The sequence below is a fragment of the Canis lupus genome, chromosome 10, assembly GCF_003254725.2.
Source record: "Canis lupus dingo isolate Sandy chromosome 10, ASM325472v2, whole genome shotgun sequence".
Lineage (NCBI taxonomy): Eukaryota > Metazoa > Chordata > Mammalia > Carnivora > Canidae > Canis > Canis lupus.
Genome location: NC_064252.1, coordinates 63,426,363 through 63,451,118, shown reverse-complemented (window position 1 = coordinate 63,451,118; position 24,756 = coordinate 63,426,363). Strand labels below are relative to the sequence as shown.

General features: G+C 38.4%; 1 protein-coding gene across 12 annotated transcripts in view; it reads right to left on the bottom strand.

The window, feature by feature from the left end:
* The window catches only part of EHBP1 (EH domain binding protein 1), a 346,207-nt gene extending 322,940 nt beyond the window's left edge, over positions 1 to 23,267 (bottom strand). For 7 of the 12 annotated variants that reach the window (XM_025468944.3, XM_025468970.3, XM_025468967.3 and 4 more), the window contains exon 1: positions 22,992 to 23,264. The gene's annotated coding sequence lies outside the window, so the exon portion shown is untranslated. Of the gene's footprint in view, positions 1 to 22,991 lie in introns of all 12 variants that reach the window. The other 5 variants (XM_049115565.1, XM_035721685.2, XM_025469004.3 and 2 more) reach the window with 3 other exon arrangements.
* Positions 23,268 to 24,756: the final 1,489 nt, after the last annotated feature.

The window sequence follows — 24,756 nt, the reverse complement described above, 5'->3', positions numbered from 1 at the left end:
CCTTCTTGCAGAAGCTTGTCCCAGGTGAGGTGAGATGGAAAATGAATGTGGTTTTCAGAGGGTAGAACTCATGCACAGTTTTGGAAATCTGTTAAACAAGCCAAGATGAAGAAGAATCCCAGGGCAAGGGCGAAAACATGGGAGCCAGAGAGAGCTGCAATATCATTCCAGATCCCTCTTTTTACAGCAAATCACCAAATTAGTGACTGGGCTTTATAGAGAGTAGAACATAGCCTGCTAGCAAAGCGGATTTTGTGAGATCTGCTGGATATTTCTTCATATTTTGTAGCAACTTTTGGATGCTATTTTTAAGTATTTCCAATAATGAATCACTTATATTTTCCTCCAAAGAAAGTCAACTGTCGTGCAAGAGTTAAATTTTTGTGCCATAGTTGAGTCTTCTCTAGAAATCCTGACATCTTAAACATTAAAAAACCATGAAATTTTATCCCTGAAGTAGCCTGTTTTAGATATTGAACATAGTGCTAAGGTATACTTGGTGAGAAATAATTATCTGGCATTATCAGTGTCCCATTTCTCATTTCTAAAACTTCTATGTGATCAGTTTTCCTCTGATAACAAGTATTTTATACTTTAGTGGAGGAAATGAGAATGTTACACATTTTTCTTCACATAAGCTTAAAAAAAAAGTATATTTAAAGGTCACAACTTGATCATCTTTAGAATATTCACTCTGTCCTCAAACAATCAAAGCAGAAACAGGAAGCCTATGGGTGACTGCTGAACTTCTTTCATTCTTGTAATGACATACTTACTAGCTACTCGAAGTGACCTTATACATGCCTCTTCTCCAGCTTTACACCACAGTTTACAAAATAATTACCAAAATCCTGCAGTTGGTCATCAGTAACAAATAACTTGTTGAGTACTTCTTCATAAATGCCGTGCTGAACAGTGGATGGCCGAAGTAAGTGCTCTTCAACACTGTGTGCTATGGATGCTTGCAATGCCCAGGAATGTTATCCAATCAAATAATTTTGCCAATAATTCATTCTACTTTGTCTTATTAACATCTTATTAACTTTCAGCTGATTTTGCAAGCTTTAAGGCAACAGTATAACTTGTCCCTAGTTTTGCTACAGGAAATACAAGTTTGAATAATAGTTTTACAATTCTGATTTTCTTTGATGATAGTAGTAAAAAATTTATACATTTATTAACATGTATCTTGTGAACAACTACCACACTCAAAGCATTGTGCTAAGTATTGGGATAAAATCGCTGCCCTCACATAGCTCACATTCTGTACCAATTAGAAGCCATGATTTTAATATTTGCTTTAGAAAATCTCAGTTGATGAGAAGCCACCGTGTTTTGATTAACAATGACTAGGGAGTCACTAAATCCTAGGGAGTAACATTAATAGATTGCCCATTCATTAAAATTCAATTTTCAAATACTTACTGTTATACTACCAACTTACACTTTTATTTCCTTGTGCAAAGTCACATATAGATTTGTCACAGCTCACACAGATTTATAATTTATATTTTCACTGGAGTCTTATTTACAACTTATTTCTTTGAATTATAGTATTTACATTATTTTTTATCACTATTTTTATGCTTCATTGAACCATTTGAGAATATTGGTCCATTTTTAAAAATTATAGACATAGGGCAACACTATTTTAATTACAAAAATGTAAAAACTAACATATGCCAAAATCGAAATTATATCATTTGAGATTACCTGTCCTCTATTAAATGTGAACAAAACAACCTGATCAATGCATTCCTTGGAGCTCAACATGCAGAATTTAAGAATGTTTATTAAGAATAACCATTAGGGATTAGGGGCCTGGGTAGTGCAGTTGTTGGTTGTCTGACTCTTTGGTTTCTGCTGGCATCGTGATCTTGGGGTCATGGTCATCGATGAGCCCTTTATCCAGCTCTGCGCTCAGTGTGGAGTCAGCTTGGGACTCTCTCAGCCTCTTCCTCCTCTATCTCTCTCTCTCCTTCTCTCTCAAATACGTAAATCTTAAAAAAAAAAAAAAAGAATGTAACAGGATTTATTTTTTTTTAAAAAAGAATGTGACAGGATTTTAAGAAACACACACCTTTCCTACTTGATTTTCCTTTTGACTAGGTAAAATAATTTTCAGAAAATAAAATTTAAAAAGCTTGTTTTCACTGCCCTGTACTCAGAAATATTTTACCTCTCTTCCTAGATATCTTAGAGGTAAAATAATTAAAAATTAGCTTTTATCTTGTATGTGTTCTATGATTTTAACAAATGTAAAAATACATAAGAGAATAAAGACTCAAAGAGAATAGACAACTATGTTAAGGTGTAAAGATTATGAGTGATATCATTTCTTTTTAAAATTCTCCTTTAATGAGGACACCTGGATGGCTCAGTTGATTAAGCATCCAACTCTTGATTTCAGCTCAGGTCATGATCTCAGGGTTGTGAGATCGAGCCCCACATCCAGCTCTGCACTCAGCACAGAAATCAGCTTGAGATTCTCTCTCTCCCTATCTCTCTGCCTTTTTAGCTCAGTCTCTCATGCTCTCTCTCTAAATAAATAAATAAAATCTTTAAAAAATTCTCCCTTAATGTTTTTATTGGTTTTTTTTACAAAAATGACTAAAATGGTATAACTGTAGTCTTAGATTAAAGATATTATATGTTCTTTAAAATGTTCTATTCTATAAAATGTTCTCTCACTATCTAAAAGCTTTTCATCTATAATTTCTGTTTACAAATCATATTTAAAGGATAAAAGTGAAAACTGTCCCTGGAATAAATCCATCCCTAGTACATCTAATGTGTTCTGATTCTGGATCCATTTTGCCCATGGACACACTTCAGTTTGGGGAGTGAATGAAGACTCTTCTTTCAGAAAATATTCTATTCCTAGGAATGTCTTCTGAGTGTATTGTATATCACTAAAATAAGCGTAAGTTTTCATCAGTACTTTTTATGTGCTTGAATTGCTTTACTCAGATTTAGAACCATGAATATCATGGTCCTGCTAGGTATTTTACCCATTATCCTCTACTTGAGGGCTCATGTTGGACTCTCTTCTTATTTTCATATTCTATATGGAGGATTCTGTTCTCTGCTTCTGTGTCAAGTCAGATAGCTCAAATATGCAAGTATTTGCCAAGTGCCTACTATATGGAAGAAAGTGTTAACTTAAAAAAATACATCAAAAAGGCATAAAAATGTAAAAAATAATTGATATTTTAAAAATAGATAAATCACAGCTGAAGACCTCAAGAAATTTTAACTTATTTCAGAGGAAAAATGTACACGGAATAAAAATGTAAGCTATAGCAAATTCAATAACTTACAAAATAAGAAATAGTCTAAAACAGAATTAAAAGAGGTATTAGAAATCCAATATTGTCCTGTAGTCTGAAGAGACTCAAGCCAGTTATAGTGAAGCACACAGAACACAGAATAGGGCTGACACAGAGAACTGGTTAGTGTTGCAGCTCCATCACTTACTAGCTATACCATCCTAGGAACTCACATAATTTGGATGGAAGGAGGAAGTGTAGATACACATATGTACATATAGACACAACTCCATGTCAAGCCAAGCAGACACAACTCTGGGACAACTGGTAGAAGTAGGATGATTAGGAAAGGGAAGCAATTTCCTCTTAGATGGATAGCTATAAGGATGACTATTCTATTTTACTTCCAAAGACCTCCATTAGAACAAGTCTACCTGAGAAGGAAGCCAAAACTGAGAAAGCCAAGAAATGAAACCAAGAAAAAGTCGCTTCATTTGTGTCATCTGTAAAACAGAAATGGGAAAATGATACTTTGCTACCTAGAGGTTAAAGGCTAAAAGAGAGATACTCTTAAGAACTGTTCAGTCCTATTTCTGTGATGTTAAAGATTCCTGCCTTTAATAAATGGATTCATCTGTGCAAAATCTGAGTCATTTAGAATTTCTCAACAGTTGTCTTCATTATGATAATCTAGTTTTTGCTAGCTTAAAAGTGTTGTTTTTTTCCCCCAGTTGGGCTATTATTGTTTTTGTTTTCCCTATGGTGTGCCTTTTATTCCTGTGACTTCTTCACTGCACTGGAAGCCTGTATCTCCCACTCACCCTCACCCATTTTTCCCATATCCCATTCCACCTCCGCCACCCTGCTCTAGCAACCATCAGTTTGTTCTCTGTATTTATAGGTCTAATTATGCTTTTTGTTTGTTTATTCATTTGGCTTTTTAAAGATTTTAATATGAGTTAAATTATACAGTATTTATTTATTTTTCTCAGTCTGACTTATTTCACTTAGCATTGTACTCTCTAGGTCCATCCATGTTGTTGCAGATGGCATGATCCCATCCTTCTTTGTGTGGATTATATCTTTCTATGACTGCGTTTTATACCTATATCTATACCTGTATCTATAAATATATATATATATATGTATATATATATATATATATATATATATATATATATATCACATCTTCCTTATCTAAGGTTGCTTCCATATCTTGGCTATTGCAAACAATGCTGCAATGAACATAGGAGTGCATTCTCTTTTTGAATTAGTGTTTTCATTTTCTTTGGGTAAATACCCAGTTACTGGAATTATTTGATTATAGGGTTTTTCTATTTTTAAGGAAACTCCAAACTATTTTCCACAGTGGCTATCCCAGTTTGCATTTAGTTAGAGCAACTTTTGATTGAATTTGTCAAACTTTAATTTTCTGATTGACCCAAAACTGAAAATTTATAGTCCTAATTCCCATGAAGGCAGAATGGTGACTGTTAGGAACATGGAAGATATTTTTCTTAAATGTACCAATTCCTAATTCAATTGTTTATACCCAGCTCTAGAAAGGAGAGTAATCATCAGTCAATTTGGGTCATTTTGTAAATTATCTATGATAAATTACAAACAAAAGAAGCACTGATACAACAGATTAGTCTTTCTAGAGTATATTGTTTATAACTTCAATAGCAATCCAGCCCAAAGAGTTCAATCTGTTCCACTATGAGTCGCTGAGGTTTTTGAACCTTCTTTGCAGAGATACCCAGGATTCACAATGATTTTGTTATTGTACTATGAAAATTAAGAGTACAAAAACACCATATGCAAAAATCAACACAAAAAAAGTTTATCAACTTAAATGTTAGCCACTAAAACTATGAAATTCTTAGCAGAAAACAGGAGTAAATCTTTGTGAACTTGGGCTTGGCAATGGTTTTTTAAATAACAAAAGCATGAACAACAAAGAAAAATGGTGCTTTCTCAAAATTAAAAACTTTTGTACTTCAGGCACACCATTAAGAAAGTTAAAAATTGCCAACAGATGGGAGAAAATATCTGCAAATCATATATCTGATAAGGAGCTTGTGTAACTCAACAATAGAAAAATAATCCAATTTAAAAATTGGCAACAGATTTAAATAGACATTTCTTCAAAGAAGATATATAAATGATTAATAAGCATATGAAAAGATGCTCAACATCATTTGCCATCAGGCAAATGGAAATGAAAACCATAATGAGAAACTACTTCATGCCTACTTAGATGACTTAAAATCAAGGACAATATCAAGGGTTGGTAAGGGTGCAGCAAAATGGAAGCCCTCATGCATTGCTGGTGGGATCATAAAAAGCAACAGCCCCTTTGGAAAAAAGTTGGTCCTTAAAATGTTAAGCATAGAGTTATATAACTCAGCAATTCTACTCTGAGATACATAAAGATAGAAATGAAAACATACAGCTACACAAAAATGTGTATATGAGTGTTCATAATGGCCTTATTCATAAGAGACATAAAGTGGAAACAACCCAAATTCCATTAGATGATGGAAGCATAAACAAGATATGGCCATCTATACGATGGGATGCTATTCAGCCATAAAGAGGAATGAAGTACTGATAGATGGTACAACATGGTGAACCTTTAAAGGATGCTAAATGAAAGAGGTCAGTCATAAAAGACCACATATAATCCCATTTTAAAAAAAAGATTTTATTTATTTATTTGACACAGAGAGCACAAGCAGGGGTAGTGGCAGGGAGAGGGAGAGGGAGAAGCAGACTCCCCACCAAGCAGGGAGCCAGATATGGGGCTTGATCCTAGGACTCTGGGATCATGACCTGAGCTAAAGGCAGACATTTAACCAAGCTGCCCAGGCACCCCTATAATTCCATTTATATTAAATGATGATAATGGCAAAATCAAAGATATAGAAAGTAGGTTAGTGATTGCCAGGGACTTGGGGAAGAGGGAAATGGGAGATTGCTAATGGATATGGGGTTTCTTTTGGGAGTGATGACAATGCTTTAAAATTACATAGCAGTGATGGGTGCACAACTCTATGAATATACTAAAAAGCACAGAATTGTAAACTTTATTTTTTTTAAGATTTTATTTTTAAGTAATACACCCAATGTGGGGCTTATAATTCACAACTCTGAAATCAAGAGTCTTGCTCTACTGACTGAGCCAGCCAGGTGCCCCATGAATCGTACATTTTAAAAAGTCACATGAGCCTGGGTGGCACAGTTGGTTAAGAATTCAACTCTTGGTTTCAGCTCAGGTCATGCTCTTGGGGTCCTGGGATCAAGCCCTGAGTCAGGCTCTGCACTAGGCATAGAGACTGCTTGAGATTCTCTCTCCCTCTACCCCTCCCGCTCATGCTCTCTCTCAAATAAATAAATAAATCTTTTTAAAAATTCATTTAAAAAGATAAAAAGTCACATAATGGGTAACATTTATGGTGGTGTCATTTACATCTCATAAGGCAGATAGTAAGAAAGATAAAATATAGAAACAGACCACCGACCAAAGGCATTTACCAATTATATTATTCTACAGCCACATTTAACCAAATGTCACAAGACAACTGAATACACTGGAGGGCCTGGCAAAGTTAGTATTCTAACACAGAAATTTAAAATGTGAAAATGTCCTACACTTGGATTTAGGAAGTGTATGTTCTAGGTTTTCCTGGACCCCAACCAAAATTACTTACTGAATATCCATTTCCTTTTTCTTCTCTAGAAAGTTCTAAATCTAGAACTCAGATTTAACTGAGCCATTTCCACTCAGCTGAAGACCTGCCAGCCTCTTTTGCAGCTACAAAAGAGGCTTTTGCCTGAATTTGGCTAAGTCTTGTTAATAACTTCTCAGAAGTCTCATTAAAGGGAGAGAATATAGCTTTCCTGGTCCCTCCAGTCTATGGCTGAGATATAGGTGGGTTGGCTAGAGTTCTAGCAGCTATCTTGGGTGATAAGGATGAAGGAAGGATATCAAGTAGCCAGCTGGAAGGAATCTAGGTCCCTCACAAATGTTTAGGACAAGTACAATTAACTCTAAATTGCTTACCATCAGACTTCTTTTATATGAAACAGAAATAATCACATAAGCCATAGTTATTTTTCTGTCACATGTAAAGGTACATAATCCTAACTGACACACTGGGTTTATGAAGGGTAAAGAGGAAAACCAACCTTTAGATTGGTTTGGAAAAGGAGAATTTATTCCTTTAAAAAAAAGTTAGGGACACCTAGGTGGCTCAGTCAGTTAAGCATCCAACTTACAATTTTGGCTCAGGTCATGATCTCATGGGTCATAAGATTGAGCCCTTCATCCGGCTCTGTGCTCAGCAGGGAGTCAGCTTGAGATTCCCTCCCTCTGCTCCTCCCTCTCCCCTGTCTCTAATATAAATAAATCTATCTTTTTTTAAAAAAAAGTTAAAGCCCTCTTTCTGGATGGAGCAACTTTCTAAATTAATCTGAGGACATCCAAGGACTCTTGATTTGATCTTCCAAAAGTTTGTTGACAATAGCCAAAAAACCTAGAACTGTACAAATCTGTCGTCATCACTGCACCTGCCTCTTCTCCCTGGCGTTTTCATTTCAGCCGAGGTCAGCCAGAAAATTCCAAACACTGTGAGGTTCAAATTTGATTAGTTCATAGGGAGAAAGTAGGATCTTTTCTTTGGAAAGGTTTTCAGTGGTATTCGAATTTCTTTTTCAGTCTACTCCAGTTTCTTAACCTTGACTACATATATATGATTAACTAAACACTTGATTGAGGGGCATAAGAACAGCCCCTAGTGGGTAATAAAAGTTTTAAAATCATACATTCTTGGCTACTAGATCCTTCCATGGCTGGTAACTAGTCTGGATTTGTTCACAGTCTTATGCAATAATTGTTTTGAATTGTTCAATTCAAAAGTCATGCTTATATTGCCAATTAATCTATGACAAAGGTGGCAAGAATTTACAAATGGGAGGGGACACCTGGGTGGCTCAGTCAGTTAAGCGGCTGCCTTCAGCTCAGGTCATGATCCCAGAGTCCTGGAGATTAAGCCTGCTTCTCCCTCTCCCTCTGCCTAACACTCTGCCTACTTGTGCTCACTCTCTGTCTCTGTGTCTCACTGTCAAATAAATTAATTAAAAAAAAAACAATTTACAAAGAGAAAAAGACAATCTCTTCAACAAATGCTGTTGGGCAAACCAGACAACTACATGCAAAAGAATAAAACTGAACCACTTTCTTTTACCACACACAAAATAAACTCAAAATGGATCAAAGACCTAAATGTGAGACATGAAACCATAAAACTCCTAGAAGAAAACAAAGGTAGTAATTTCTTTGACATCAGCCATAGAAACATTTTTCTAGAAATGTCTCCTCTGGCAAGGGAAACAAAAGTATAACTACTGGGACTACATTAAAACAGAAGCTTTTGCACGGTGGGTGAAGGAAACCATCAACAAAACAAAAAGGACAACTTATTGCATGAGAGAAGATATTGCAAATGATATATCCTTTAAGGGGTAAATATACAAAATATATAAAGAGCTCATACAATCTAACACCAAAAAACCCCAAATAATCCAATTACAATCATGGGCAGAGGACCTGAATAGATATTTTTCCAAAGAAGACATGCAAATAGCCAATAGACACATGAAAAGATTCTCATTAATCATCAGGAAAATGCAAAGCAAAACCACAGTGAGATTATTGCATTACCGTATGACCCAATAATTCCAGTAACTGGGTATTTACCCTAAGAAAATGAAAATACTAACTCAAAAAGATAAATGAAAAAAAAAAAGAGAAAGATACAAGCACTCCAATGTTTATTGCAGCATTTTTTACAATAGCCAAGATATGGAAGCAACCTAAGAGTCATTGGTAGATGAATGGATAAGGAAGATACAGACATAGATATAGATATATTTATAGATAAATATTACACAGTCATAAAAAATGGGATCATGCCATCTGCGATAACATGCATGAACCTAGAGAATATAATGCTAAGTAAAATTAAAATCAGACTGAGAAAGACAAACACCATGATTTCACTCATGTATAGAATTTAATAAATGAACAAAGCAAAAAAGAGACAAATAAGAGAACAGACTATTTTATGTTATTTATTTATGAGAGACACACAGGGAGAGGCAGAGACACAGGTAGAAGGAGAAGCAGGCTCCTAGGGAGCCTGATGCAGGACTCGATCCCAGGACCTGAGATCACAACCCGAGCCAAAGGCAGATGCTCAGCCACTGAGACACCCAGGTACCCCAACATTTATAATTTTTAAAAATTACTTCAACGTTAGAAGAAATTTTATTTTAGGGAGATATATCAAAATAGATTCTAAACTAACCAATTTTTGTTTTTTTTTTCTATCACACTTGACATTTACTGTGTTAAGGTTATATTTACAGATATTTATTTCCACAGCTCACTGATAAGGCATTGAGACTTCTGTCTTTATTATTATTAGGTAATCTCTATGCTCAACATGGGGCTTGAACTCACAACCCCAAGATCAAGAGCTGCATGCTCTGCTGACTGAGTCATCCAGGCACTCTGACACATCTTTTAACCAATGAGACTGACTTGAGTTTTATTGCATTTAAGGGTTCTTTTCAATAAAAATGACTACAGACCTTGAAAGTTCTTTTAAATTTTTTTTTTAATTTTATTTATTTATTTTAGAGAGATGGGGAGGGGCAGAGGAAGAGGGAGAAAGAATCTCAACCAGATTTCCTGCCCTCGCCCAGCACAGAGCCCTGCTGCTGGATTTCATGACCCTGATATCATGATCTGAACCGAAAGCAAGAGTCAGATGTTTAACCAACTGGGCCACTCGGGCACCCCAAGTTTGTTTTAAATTCTTAAATATTTGTGTGGAGGCACCTGGGTGGCTCAGTTGGTTAAGTGTCTGCTTTCAGCTCAGGTCATGATCTCAGAGTCCTGGGATCGAGCCCCGCTGGGGCTCCCTGCTTGGTAGTGGGTCTGCTTCTTCTTCCTCTGCCCTATCCACCCTCCCACCACCACCACTCGTGCTCACATTCTCTTTCTCTCTCTCAGATAAATAAAATATTTAAAAATATATATTTGTGCTGGATTAGTAACTATTAAAAAAAAAAGGCTTCAAATGATTCATGGATATAATTCCGGGACTCCTGAGTATGGATGGATAAAATGGAATACATACCGCCTTACTTAGGGTGGCATGAAAACAGCCTTCTCAATACTCATACCAGCGCCCTCTGTGAATCAAAGCCAGAATAGTCATCTGAAACTTGAATCCACTCCTGTATCACCCTCCTACAAAAAAGGAAAACTAATGCACAATTTCCAGGTTGTTGAGAAGATGAAAAAAATATCCTATCTTGGTCTATTTCAAAAGTGGCTGCTTATACTTTCTGTATGATCAAGGCTGGGTGGGAGGAAAGGCAAGGTGATGAAGAAAATAAAATAATGTGTCTGACATATGAAAAGTACTCAGTAAATGCTGATTTCTTTCGTCTTTTTGAGGGAAGTAGATAGTGTATAACTTGTTGATTAAATTAATGAAGTATAAGGGAGGAGATAGTCTTGATCACTCGTGCTATCTAAAATATCCAGCTCCTGGGATCCCTGGGTGGCTCAGTGGTTTGGCGCCTGCCTTTGGCCCAGGGTGTGATCCTGGAGTCCCGGGATCGAGTCCCGTGTCGGGCTCCCAGCATGGAGCCTGCTTCTCCCTCCTCCTGTGTCTCTGCCTCTCTTTCTCTATGTCTATCATAAATAAATGAATAAATCTTTTAAAAAATAAAATAAAATATCCAGCTTCTACATCCAATAATTTACTTTCTTTAATAACTATCTCTCAAGCCAAAAATCATAGCCTGAAAGAGATCATTATTCTTTTTTTTTTTAATCTGCTTCTAGTTATAACACTTCTCTACTTTTGTGAGGATCAAGTTCCAATGAAAAGGAAAGCTGAAGAGTTTTTTCCAGAGTCTACCTTTAGTAGACTTGAAAGTTCTTATCTTCCTCTTTCAAAAGTAGGCACATCTAATAATCTGTATACTTACTTACTCTGGTTAAAAAAAAAAAAAAAGTCACCTACGGTTCATTCATTTGAAAATTTCAGCAATAACTACTTTGGACTGGATCACTTTTGCTATCTTTCTTTGAATTTTCTCCACCTCAGACTTTATAAGGACACACTCACACTTGCCTCTTACTCTTTCCTTAGCCATCTTGTGCAGATTCTGGAACTCTTTAGGGGTATCTTTTTTTTTTTTTTTTAAGTAAACTCTAAACTGAAATGAGGCTTGAATTCATAACCCCGAGATCAAGAGTCACATGCTCTACCAAATGAGGCAGCCAGGAATCCCTAGGAGTATCTTTAAAATAAAATAATAAAATAAAATAATAAATAATATTATTTTAAAATAATATTTCTGTTCTTTGTATTGGAATGCCTACAGATGGTTGCATAGAACATAGCTAGCCTCTTGTATTTAGCTTGGCACATCAATCCATTAAAAAAATTCGGAAAGCTTAATCAGAAACTAATATGCCATGTTGCAAATGTATTTTTATCGAATCTAGGTCAGAATACCCAGAAAATTAGGCAGATAATAAGTGGTTACTAGTATTCCTAAATAGTTTATTAGAGGGGCAACCCATACATCACACAGCTCATCCACGCATTGTCTGAGACCCTCAGGACCTTTGCAGAAAACTGCGATTTCCAATGCCCCTTTTGCACTAATAGAAAACTACACATAGGTCAACAGGAAGATAGGTCTAGGAAGATAGTAAGCAGTTTCTAATTTCTAATAAATAATTTCTAATTTTTGACACAATAAGGATTTACCCCCCCTCCGTCCATCAACAGGAGGATTATCTTAGAGTTTGAAGAAGGAAGACAGTATTTAAACAAAAGACTTACATTCTGAAAAGTAGAAAGGGAGTGATCACAGCGTGTTTAGAAGTTGAAAGGATCTTAGAGAATATTTAATTCAACTCCCCCAAGAATGAAGAAAAAGAGACCAAGGAAGTATTTATGTCTGCTTTAGGTCAAAACAGCTAGAAGGTAAGAGGCCACATGAGGTAGTAGAAAGAACATGGGCTTTGTGGCTGACAGTATGGCTTTGAATCCAGCTCTTCTCATAACTATTTGAATGGTTTTCTTATATATACTGTGGGAATAATGAGGACCTGTCTTCTAAAGTTGTTGTGAAGAGTAAATGATATAACTTACATAAATTGCCTAGAACAGTTGCTGGCAACTCAGTAAATGTTTGGCAAATATTATTCTGAGTGCAAGAACCCAAACCAGGGTCTTTTGACTCCAACTTTTGTACACTGCACTGCACTGTCAATACAGCTGGCTTAGGAGGACTCAAACATTTGAGTTTAAAATACAAGATTCCAATGAATAAACTGTGTACAATACCAAATCACATTTTAAAAACATTCACTAATCATTAATAAAAGCCATATGCAGTCCTTTTTAGATGAAATTGAATGTTCCAGTTTTCTCAGTGATTTTAGCTGTTTTCAAATACACACAGCTCAGTACAAAGAGATGACACAAGGGACTTTTTATCCGCAATGCAGAGAGCAATACGGAGATAATTTACATCCGAACTTGCCGTTAGCTCCATATGGCATGTATTCATCATTTAGTGGGTTCAGTGCCCTATCTTTAGAGCTTCAGTGATCAGGGTAGAAATTGCCTACTTATTTATGCTTGGCTGGACTGAAAATATAGAGAGAGGAAGAGGTGAAGGGAAATGCCACTCCCTGCAAGAAGTGGCCCTGAAGTTCGGAGTCTAGGATTAAGATTGACTTGTCCAGGAATAGTAGTCTCTGTTTTAAAGAGTAAGCAAGATGCAGATGACACGAGGTGTATTATTTATGGGTTGCAATCATGCATGTTATTCCTGTCTGTCCCACAGAAGACTTGACTGTGGTTAAATGTAGGGCTGTCTTCCTTTTGTTCAGCACAAAGACTCACTCACACTGGGCAAGTGGGCATTTGCAGCAACATGTGATCAATTGGTTTGTATCAGAAACATGAGAAATTGCTCTCAAAAGTCAAATTAGGAACTAACCAACCCCTTTCCCATGCCCCTCCTTCAGAGAAAGGGAGTAGAAAGAGAAGTGCTGTATTCTCTTGTCCCTACTGAGAAAAAAGAAACAAAGAGTTTTCCTCTCCCATGCCTTAGAAAGTCAAAGAATCAGTCCCTTTATACAAAAGGAATTTTGATTTTCATCCAATTTTTGCTTCAAAAGATACAAATCTTTCAGGCTGGAAGAATCTTGTCTTTTATCCTTCAGTCACCATGATTATCTCAGTGATGGGAAAGAGGGAACCCTGAAGCATATACCATCCCCCGACACCTATCATTGTATTAAGAGCATATTTAGTTCTACAATTCAAACACTAGCAAAGTCTGCAGCCATTTATACCTCCTGCAATAATAAGAAGGATTCTGGGCTGTTATGGGTTAAATTGTGCATGCACCAAAATCTATATGTTGAAGTCCTGACCCCCAGTACCTCAGAATGTGCCCTTATTTAGATTCAAGGTCATTGAAGAGGTAGTTAAGAAGAGATCATTAGGATGAGCCCCAATCCAACATGACTGGTATCCTTATAAAAAGGAGAAATTTGGATATCAACCACATGGGGAGAACACCATATGAAGATGAAGGTACAGATTGGGGTGATGCAGCTGTAAGGCAAGGAATACCAAAGATTGCCAGAAAACCACCTGAAGCTAGGGGAGACACATGGAAGATTCTTTCTCACAATGCTTAGAAGGAACCGACTCTACACCACAATCTTAGAATTGTAACTTGAAGAACTGTGAGAAGTAAAATTTCCATTATTTAAGCCACTCAGTCAGTGGTACTTTGTTATGACAACATTAGCAAATTAATATATGGAATTCCCTTCCTAAGATGCCTGGGTGGCTCAGTGGTTAAGCAGCTGCCTTTGGCTCAGGGCGTGATCCTGGAGTCCTGGGGTCAAGTCCCACATGGGACTCCCTGCATGGAGCCTACCTTCTCCCTCTGCCTGTGTCTCTGCCTCTCTGTGTGTCTCTCATGAATAAATAAATAAAATCTTAAAAAAAAAAAGAAATTCCCTTCCTTACTTTTCTTATTTGCTTTTCTTTCTCTTCTCCCTTTTCCCCTTCTTTCCTTCCCTCCTTCCTCCATTTCTTTCTCTCTTCCTCCCTCCCTTCCTCTTTTCCTCCCTTCCTTCCTTCCTTCCTTCCTTCCTTCCTTCCTTCCTTCCTTCCTTCCTTCCTTTCGTGCTGGACTTCATGGAAAAGGAAGCTGGAAGATAGGAACATGATTTTCCTTGTAAGCCATTGATGGACTTCACGCTTTCTATATCATTAAGAAATACCAATACTTGTTAAGAGGCATATCCACACCTGACTGTAACTAAAAGTTTGGTAATAGTGGGCAAAAGGAGTTGCCCCAGGGGGACTTATATGCCACTGTCTTCTCCATGTGCTCAAAGTAAAAATAATGGCTCCTAAAACTCAATGGTTTATTTTTAAGTCCTCAGAGAACTAGAGTGTTTCCCATGTCTCCCACCGTGGCTTTTTCCCTTCCTTGACTGAAGAACCCATTTCTCAACTTACTAAAAGCTCTACTTTGTCCTGACTTACCCATCTACCTCCAAAATGAAGCAGAAGCAATGAGAGCTACTACCTTTTTTTCTTTCCCAAGGAGTGATTCCCCATCTTCCCACAGAGAGGAGGCTAGCCCAGGTTTTAACTTATTGTCCCCTCTCTTTTCTACCCATTGCCACATAAAAGATTAGTTTCCAGGACCACTGCTTGGCTATTGTGCTCTTCTCAGGACTTCTCAATGATATGACATCAAGACCATTGATACTTGCATTTGAACATTAATGCACACCCACATACCCTCACAGAGTTGTCGTTTCCTAAGACGGCACTATTGATAAGTTCCGATGTGTGTGCACTTGTGCCTGAGTAGGCTACTCTGAGAACATGGGATCTTCTTGTGCCAAATGTGCCTGATGCCTATTCTTAGACTAAAGACCATCCAAACCCCAGAACTGGTTGGTGTTCTTAGAGCTGCTGTATCCCCATCTATGATGGGACTGAAGCTTCTATTCATAAAATGGCAAAGTCTGGATCTCCAGCTGCCTGGGTCTGCACCCTATAGAAGTTTCCCAGCCATTTGTGATATTACCACATTGCTTGAAGCTATTCTAGGCAAATGGATATCAGTGGTTTGTGCCTGCCCAGCATTGATTACTCCTTCCCTGGTCTTCTCATTTTCTGTCCTTGTGGTTTAGGTGCTGACCTTATTCATCCAACCCGAGGCTGTACCATTAGTGAAGGAAGTGCACATGACAAAGCCAAGTCAATGAAACTCAATTTAAGGCCTTGAAACTGCTGGGAAAGAGGTGCTGTCTCTATCTGACTTGGAGTTGGGAAGAACTTAAGCCTGGAGTTTCTAGGGGCCACCAAGTGAAAGGAATCTGCTGAGAATGGAAGCCAAGATGAGAGAAAGAGAAATCAAGGGGAAATGGGGTGTGAATGTTGTCTGGACATCATCTGCATCCTTGAGTCCAGCCAAGCCCAAACTTTTCACTATGTAAGTCAATAAATTTCCTTTGCTAAGGCCATTTTTAGGTGGTCTTTCTGGCATTTGCAGGTGAAAGTGTCCCAATATATCCATTGTTTCTTTCAGCCTTCTGTCTTCTACTTCTACATCTTGCTTAGTGTACAATAGTTGTTCTTGTTCTTGTGCATGACATTTACATGTTGAGCTTCCTCATAACTGCTGGGATGAGCTTCATTTCAGTGTTAATAAGGTGTTCAGTAAATTTGCTGTTGTTAATCTTATTCTTCCAATTGTAGAATTTATAGCTGTTGACGATTAACTTGTTCCTCCAAATCCAACAACGTGTTGTCCGAGAGGCAAGCAGGATAGTTGTCTAGAATGTCAGGAAACATCATAACTCATTATAAGACTATGACCTAGTTAAGAGCTTGAAACGTGCTGGTACCATCTGTCTGTCAGATTTCTAAACGTCAGGATGATCTTGATTTATTTCTAGACTTTGTCAATCAGTTTATCACATGCCATCAGCAAAACAGAATCCAATGACATCTTCATTCCAGACTGGATATAGGATTTTCTTGGTACAAGCTTGTTGTGGCTTTGGTCTTGTAGCTGCTATAAAAACAACTGTTTACAGCTGTTACAATGAACAACCATCCAAAAACAAAAACAAAACAAACAAACAAACAAAAAACAAATAAAGTAGAAAATAAGGCTAGTGCACTTGAATTCAAGTGCATTGGAAAATCTGCTGCCTAGCAATTTCCATGCCAGAGAGAAAAGGAGAATGACAACAATCACCACCTAGACACCCCCACTGACAACGAAGGAGATATAGAGCCCTTATTTAGCACTTTCTATGACACGAAGAATCAAAATATCTTAGAATCAGAGAGGCCACGCCATCACAGAGTTCAAGTTACTCAGAATGTAGGCATGCCCCCCACTTCCTTCTTAAATGGCAATCCAGGCTCCTTCTGAATGTCAAAATATCTCCAGAATTGGGTGTCTCTGCCCACTGAAGGAGAACTCTTATTTATGGAAAGTAGTCTCTTGTGCAGAGCCACAGCCTCTCTCCTTGTAACTCTGGAATGCCAGAATTTTATTTAAGGGAACTCAGAGATCATTCAATCCAACATCTTCATTTTGTGCTCAGTGATCTGCCTTCTGGAACAGAGTATCTAATCATCTCCTCTGTAACAGCTCTTTCAATATTTTATGGCAGCATCTGTGTTCATCTCATAACATTTTTTTCTCTGGGATAAATATGCCCAGGTGCCCCACCCCTTCCTTATCCTAGTGCTACCCTAACTTCTTGTCCTCCTATTCCCTCTTGTGACATGATACCATCTTTTCAACATCCCACTACTATTCATTCAGAGGCTAGGTATTTTCTTCCAGGTGCAAAACTAATGGGGGGAAGAAAACACTTTTCAGATTCTTACATTGCTCTAACTACTCCATGTATTTATGTAGAACTATTATTTTATGTAGCTCTTAAGCACAAGAGTTGGTTATGAATGGCTTGTCAGTATTTCTGACAAAGCCAGACTTTCTACAAATAAATTTGTCAGACTTCAGATCAAGACTGTCAGGGGTATAGAATTTTGCTATAAGAAGGCACCTTAGCAGTTACTTAGACCACTGCCTCATTTCTGTCATGCTGTCTCACATATGTTCAGGCTTTTACATATTTTATCTTATTTGATGGTCACTACTACCCTGGCAAGAAAGCTGGGTAATGTGTCACTCTCCCCCACTTTGCAGGTGAAGCACAATGACTACCCCCTGCAAAAGTTAGGTTATAACTGGTCCCTTGACTCTTGACTTCCAGATTACCGTTTTCTGTATGGCTATTGTCTTTTGTCACCAAACAGATTCACATTCCCCCTGTATAGCACTACTGCATGAGCAGCTGCCTGGAATGTGCAGGTTTAGGAACGTTCATCTGTCTGCTGCTACCCAATGGTCCACATCTGGAAGAACCCGGATCTTCTGACTATTGGAGTCTAGTGATCTCTCATTAACTTCCAAGCCTTCACTCTGCTCCCTCCTGTTTTATGCACAACCAGTTCTGAAATCAGCAAACGCATGGCAGGATTGGAAGCAATAATAATTTCAAGAGCTCATTTTCTCCTCGTCCTCCCAAATCTGCTGATGGGAATTCAATTTGCCAAATGTTGCGAGAAAGGGCAAGATTGGATACCTGGGTTACTCAGTGGTTGAGCATCTGCCTTCAGCTCAGGGCGTGATCCCGGATTTCTGGGATCAAGTCCCGCATCGGGGTCCCTGCATGGAGCCTACTTCTCCCTCTGCCTGTCTGTGTCTCTGCCTCTGTGTGTGTGTGTGTGTGTCTCATGAGTAAATAAATTAAATCTTTAAAAAAATATTTTTAAAAAGGGCAAGATTAATTTTAAGTCATGAGCTAACAGCGAGTAGTGATGAGGGAAAATGAAACTCTTAATCTGTAGGACTCTCCATATAGAACCTGAGGCTTACTCCCAGGCCTTTCCCTTTCTCCTTTGCCCCGAGCGTAATTCATTTATCTTCAGATTCAGTAACTTGAGGAGTAAGGGGATATGGAGCAGGATGAGGGATGTGGGTGAAGCCAGCACTAAAAACTAGAAGGAAGGAATTCTGAATCCCTATGGGCAGTGCACTTTACAGAAGTAAGTCTTCTGGGCAGCCCGGGTGGCTCAGTGGTTTAGCGCTGCCTTCAGCCCAGGGGGTGATCCTGGGGTCCCAGGATCCAGTCCCACGTCAGGCTCCCTGCACTGAGCCTGCTTCTCTCTCTGCCTGTGTCTCTGCCTTTGTGTGTGTGTGTGTCTCACATGAATAAATAAATAAAATCTTAAAAAAAAAAAAAAAGAAGTCTCCAGCTAGGAACAGAACTTTTCTTTCCCACCTCATGATCTTCCATTAGTTCAATGAAAGGGTTCATGAAGATGAAGACACCAAGAGGAAGATGTTTCCTTTTAAGATTCGATTTATAAAAAAAATCACACAGAGGGACAAATCCTTCAATATTTGGGGAGAAAAATTTCCTCAAGTTCTTTTACTTGAATTTGGATGGGAACAGCTGAACAGGGTGATTTGTGGTTGGGGGTAACTATGCTCAGTGTGCTTTGAACAAATGCTCAGATGAAGCACACTTTGTCCTCTTGCTTCTTGGATCTGCCAAAATACAGCCCAGGACTCCGTTTAGCTGTGGTTTTTAGCTCCAGACTTCTAGATGTTTGGCACAACACACTTTGCTGATGATGGTTTGAGATTTAACCTTGAAATCAAGTTGTTATATAATTTAACAATCCATATCCCTGTATATGTTAGTGGCCAATACCATGTTATTTATTTTTTTAAATGTTTTTGTCAGTACAACTTTTATACTTTGTATTAAGAATATCTGTTTTAACTCTTTTATGACTGAGAAATTTGTTATATATATATATATACACAATATATACATATACACATATGTATGTATATATGTATATTCACATATATATTCACTTTCAATAATGAAAAGACATGAGGTTTTCTTTCTTTTTTTTCTTTTTTTAGATTTTATTTATTTATTCATGAGAGAGAGAGAGGCAGAGACATAGGCAGAGGGAGCCAAAGGCAGCCAAAGGCAAAATGCTCAACCACTGAGCCACCCAGGTGCTCTGGATGTGAGGTTTTCTAAGACCTCCAAGAGCAAGCTACCTACTAGGACCTTCAGAGAAGAGACTGAAATGTTAAGAGAGCTGGTTGGGGTCAGATGAGGTGAAGGAATACATAAAACAGAGAAAACAAAAATAATCTAGGGAAAAATATAAATACTAGAGTAATTACTAGAGTAATTAAAGTGATTATAAAGGAATGACAATGGCTAAAATTTATTAGGTACATGTACCAGTGACGTAAAATTTGCCACAGATGAGAAGAAGCCTCTAGACCAAATTTCAGATTAATGTTACCTTGATTTTCTGGGGGAGGTTATGGTATCATCAAGCTTTTTAAACTTATAAGGGTTGTAAAAACAGTAGAAGCAGCCAAGAGGCTTCTAGGTTCCTGAACTAATAGGTATGATGTTGATGTTAGAGTTAACTCAGTTTTCCATTATTTGGAAATTGATTAAACTGGTATGAATTGTTGTGAGAGGTCAAATAAAAAAGGGACACTGTTTGCTTTAGATTATGCTGATAAAATGCAAAACATAGACTTTAGGGTCAGAAGATGGGTCTTGGGGTGCAGGCTGTCCCCGTCAAGCTGAGTTGCTTTCAGTGAGTCAGGTAGCCTCTCTAAAGCACGGTGCTCTCTGTATTTAAATGAATCTAATAACAGGGGCTACTTTGCAACTCAAATAAGCTGACTACACGGATGCATGTTATGAACTCTACAGAGCTAGTTACTGTTATTATTTTTTAGTGCTGGCCCCAGGTTATGAATCGAAAGGGGAAACAAAACAACACACCCTATTCCATCTTGGGGGAAAAAAGTATTGCTTTTACGGTATTTTCCCCTTCTTCCTTCATCTGGACCTTTGAAAAGCTGCATTTTTCTGCTATTATGGCTTTACCCTCCAAAGGTCCTGTATTTGATGCCTTTGGGCCCTTACACATGTTAAGAACTGAGAAAAACAATGACTTTGTAGGCCTGCCCACTCATAGCTTAAGGGAGCAAGTTATGGAACTTGACAGTAGCCCTTGGGAATTTAAATTCCATCAATTACAGATGGGGGTTCGTGTTTTGGTTTTTTGTTTTGTTTTTGTTTTCAGGGTGTTTTATTATTATTATTTATTTTTTAATGCATTGTGGTTTCTGCCCAGCCTTCCAACAATGCCACAGCTTGGACTTTTGTGGGTTGGTAAAACAAAAATAATGGATCTCGTACAATCCAACAACCTTCCATGGGAATTTTCCACAGTCCTGTGGGATCACAGGACTGTCTGTAGCTAGTGTACTACAGACATGGGCGAACCCTCAGCTTTATTCATACAAAATGGTCACTCAGTTACCAGGATAAATCAAATAAAGGTAACCATTGACCCTACCATTGGCATTTTTGAAATGTGAATTCTGAAAGGAATAGGGCAACTCAGTCACCAAAATGTGTTCATGAAATAGCAGCCAATGTCAGCTCATGTCTCTCAATAGTTACCAGGTAAGAAATCAAGATGAATAACTTTCAGGAGCCAAACTAAATATTATTTTACATCCTTACCTTTAATGATATCTTACTATTCACTAAGGTTTACTTGAAGACTATTATCACTTTATGAAATGGGACACACACAATGATTAACAGTGGTGTAAAGCTCATAATAAAGTATTCATGAAATTATACATCAGGTTAGATTTAGAACTGCTTTTTGAAGAGGGTAGCCGTATTTCGACCTGCGTCATTTAAGGAACTTGCAATTTTTAATTATAACCAGATGATTTCCTTTTGCCTGAATTCAAACCCAAAGATTCTCAGGGTAAGAAGACATCTCTCCATGGGTTCTTCCTTCTAGATGGCTTTCTTACAGTATTGGAAGGTTTTTCTTGGTGGCATTCCAAGAAACTGAAGAAAGACCTTCTTTTGTATCTAGGCTCTCTTTTCTTCCCATGTTCTGACTTTGCCAAAATGTAAGCACATTATTGGACTCTAAGTTTCAAGCCTAACTTGAATGCCTGTTCAATATCCTTAGCTTACTCAGCCATCCTCTCTGGTTGGAAGCAAAAGTGGCCACCTTCGGTGTATCCATGAAAAAAAGAGTTTCCCAGGGCTTCCTTATCTCAAGGGTCAAAATTTGCACGTAGGGACACTTTTATTTTTATTTATTTATTTTTAAAGATTTTATTTATTTATTTATTTATTTATTTATTTATTTGAGAGAGAGAGAGAGAGAGCATGAGCAGGGGGGAGGAGTAGAGGCAGAGTAAGAAGCAGACTCCCCACTGAACAGGGAGCCTGACTTAGGGCTCGATCCCAGGACCTGGGATCACGACCTGAGCCGAAGGCAGATACCTAACCAACTGAGCCACCCAGGTGCCCCATAGGGTACTTCTAAGTCATTTACTAAAAGGCATTCTGTAGAGGCAAATTACAGAAAACTTTCTCTTCGTTGGCACTAGAGATCACAGTCAGTGAAGGACAGCTGGATTTCAGCCCCTACCTGCTCTGGCAGGGCATGTTGGCACAGTGCCCAAGCCAAACTACCCTATAGCGCACCCTGGGGACAAGTTCATTTTTAACTGTTCCTTCCACATCTATGCTGGGCCACAGACATCTGAAGAGACACTGTAGGCATAATTTCTTCAGAGCTAGAAATCTCTCTAATTTCTGCCTCCCAGGCTTCCTTCAAATGTTCACTCTCTTCTGTTCTCTGTAGTCCTTCCCATCTCACTATAATGAACCCAAGTTCTCCTTTGCCACTCAGTGATTCTCAAACTTTTTGAACTGAGTTCCACCTACATGAGGTAAAAGGCTCCAAGACTCACACACTCCAGTCTTTCCTACCTTTCAAAGATTTATCTGATAGCAACAAACTGTCACTGTGCAAACACATTTTATTCAGATGATGTAAATATCTGCTTTAGCAGTATTGGTATGGATGGCTTCTATGCATACTGCAATCCATATTTGTGTTAATGTTTTGTTATAGGAACTTATAGGTCATAAATCACGTTGATCTGTGTAGATATCACTATCCTAACACAGAGTTAATAAAATAGTACACCTCAAACAAAATAGATGATGATGAAGGTGAAGAAGGGTCATTTATAATTAAAAAGCAGGGATAGAAACCACAGGAAAGAATAAGCAACTCAATAGAGCACTGATACTGCTAACAAAACAATCTTCCCCAAAACTGAGGATACTTCAACAATTTACCCATGTATGTTTATAGTGGGAGTTTGCAAATATTGCAGGGTGTTTTCTGGCAGCAAGGTGAATATTTAGTTTAGCCCTCAGTAAACTCTAGTTATATACTAAATTTTTATTTATGAATATCAAATACTACCAACTCTTGACAATTCAGCAGTTATTAGTAAGTAGCTTTTAGACAAACACACACACACAGACACACACTGCAAATGTAGGGCATCAAGGGCCATTTGCTAGTAAGATCCAAAGAAAAGACTTACATTTGGGGATCAGTTTGTGGAACATCAGGAAGTTGCATGTAGCCTACCAGTTGGCTAGAGTCCATACCTTGAAAATCACAGCTTAGATGGTTGGCTTGGCTTTTTGACTCAGCTTCTCAAGATGCTGGATCACTTTCTTGTTTCATACTCTACAGCTACAAGGACATTCTGTCCCTGGGCCCTAGCCAGCCCCCCCTGGGCCCCTAAACCCCCAGTCTCTCACTGGAGTCTGTCTCTGGGAAGGAGAATCAGATGTTACCCACTAACTGGGAAGACTCCCAGTTACCACCTTGTAGCATCTGTGATGACATAATGGGAGACCTTGAGTGAAACGTGGTAGAGGGAAGTCAGGAAATTTGGTCACAGGCCACCTCTGCCTTGGCAGCTGTTTGACAGCAGGCAAGTTACCTCACTTCCCAGATTAGATGTCTCTTCTGTGAAATGGAAATAATACCAACCTCACAGATTTCTTATGAAGATCAAATGAGATCATAGAAGTAGCAAAGCATAGTAAACAAATTTATTTATAAAAGAAGTAGGTGTTATTATTGCAGAGAGATAACATTCATGCAAACATCTGGACTGCTCTATTTTCAAAGTATAACTAATATTAGGATGCTATGATGTATAAGAATGACAAACAATATAGACCGTCTGGCAACCATGAAGGTCAAATGCAAGGACCTCACAGGCCCTAGAGACTTGAGAGAGTGTGAGTTCCTGATTCAACAATCCTGAAACATGTTCTAAGGAAAAGTACATGTCTTAATGGTCCTGAATCTCCCTCCACCCCTTTGTCCCCCCCCCTTCTCCTGGTTTGGACAACAGGACTTAATTCAGAGTAATTCCAAACATTAGAAATGAAGGATCCCCCCCACCCCATCCCACTTGAGATTAGGAGCTCCTTCGAGGATAGAGGACAGCGGCTGAAGAATGCGAGGAATTCTTCTCTCCACCCAGTCAGGAATCTGTCCTACTTGGGGCGCTTAGCAGGAATGTGAGTGCTGCCCAATAAGGCCCAGAGCTTGGCCATCATGGTCTTGTTGCGGGGGACGGAGCCCTCCTCCAGAACCAGGCCTTGCTCAAGATCCCCAGAGGCTGCTCTGGGGCCGACAGTAGGGACCAGAGCTGGTGCTGCAGACAGTGAGTGAGGAGAGCCCAGCTGGACACGTGAAACAAAGACACAGCAGCGTTCTCAGCTTGGAGGAAGTACTGCCTTTGGAGTCAACACGGATATAGGCTTGACCACAGGCTCCGCTGCTTACCACTTAGCTGCATGACCTGAAGCAGATACTCTGTGAGCTTGGGTTTCCTCATCTATAAGATGCAAATAATAACAGTAGACCTACCTCTTATAGTTGTGGGGGGGACTGAATAAAACAATGTATATAAAACACTTAGCATAGCACTACTCCGTGAATTGGGGGTACAAAGCCTATTTTTACATGACTAGCTTTATTTATTTATTTTTTATTTATTTATTTATTTATTTATTTATTTATTTATTTATTTATTTATTTATTAGAAAGAGAGCATGCACACGGGGTTGGCAGGGAGAAGCAGTTGGAGAGGGACAAGCAGACTCTGCACTCAGCTCAGGGCAGAGCAGGACTTGACATGGGTCTCAGTACTACGACTGGGAGATCATGACCTGAGTGGAAATTGCAAGAGTCAAGCGCTTAACCGACTGAGCCACCTACTGAGCCACCTACACAACTAGCTTTTAAACAGTTTCCATATCCTGCATTTATTCCGTGTTACAGTA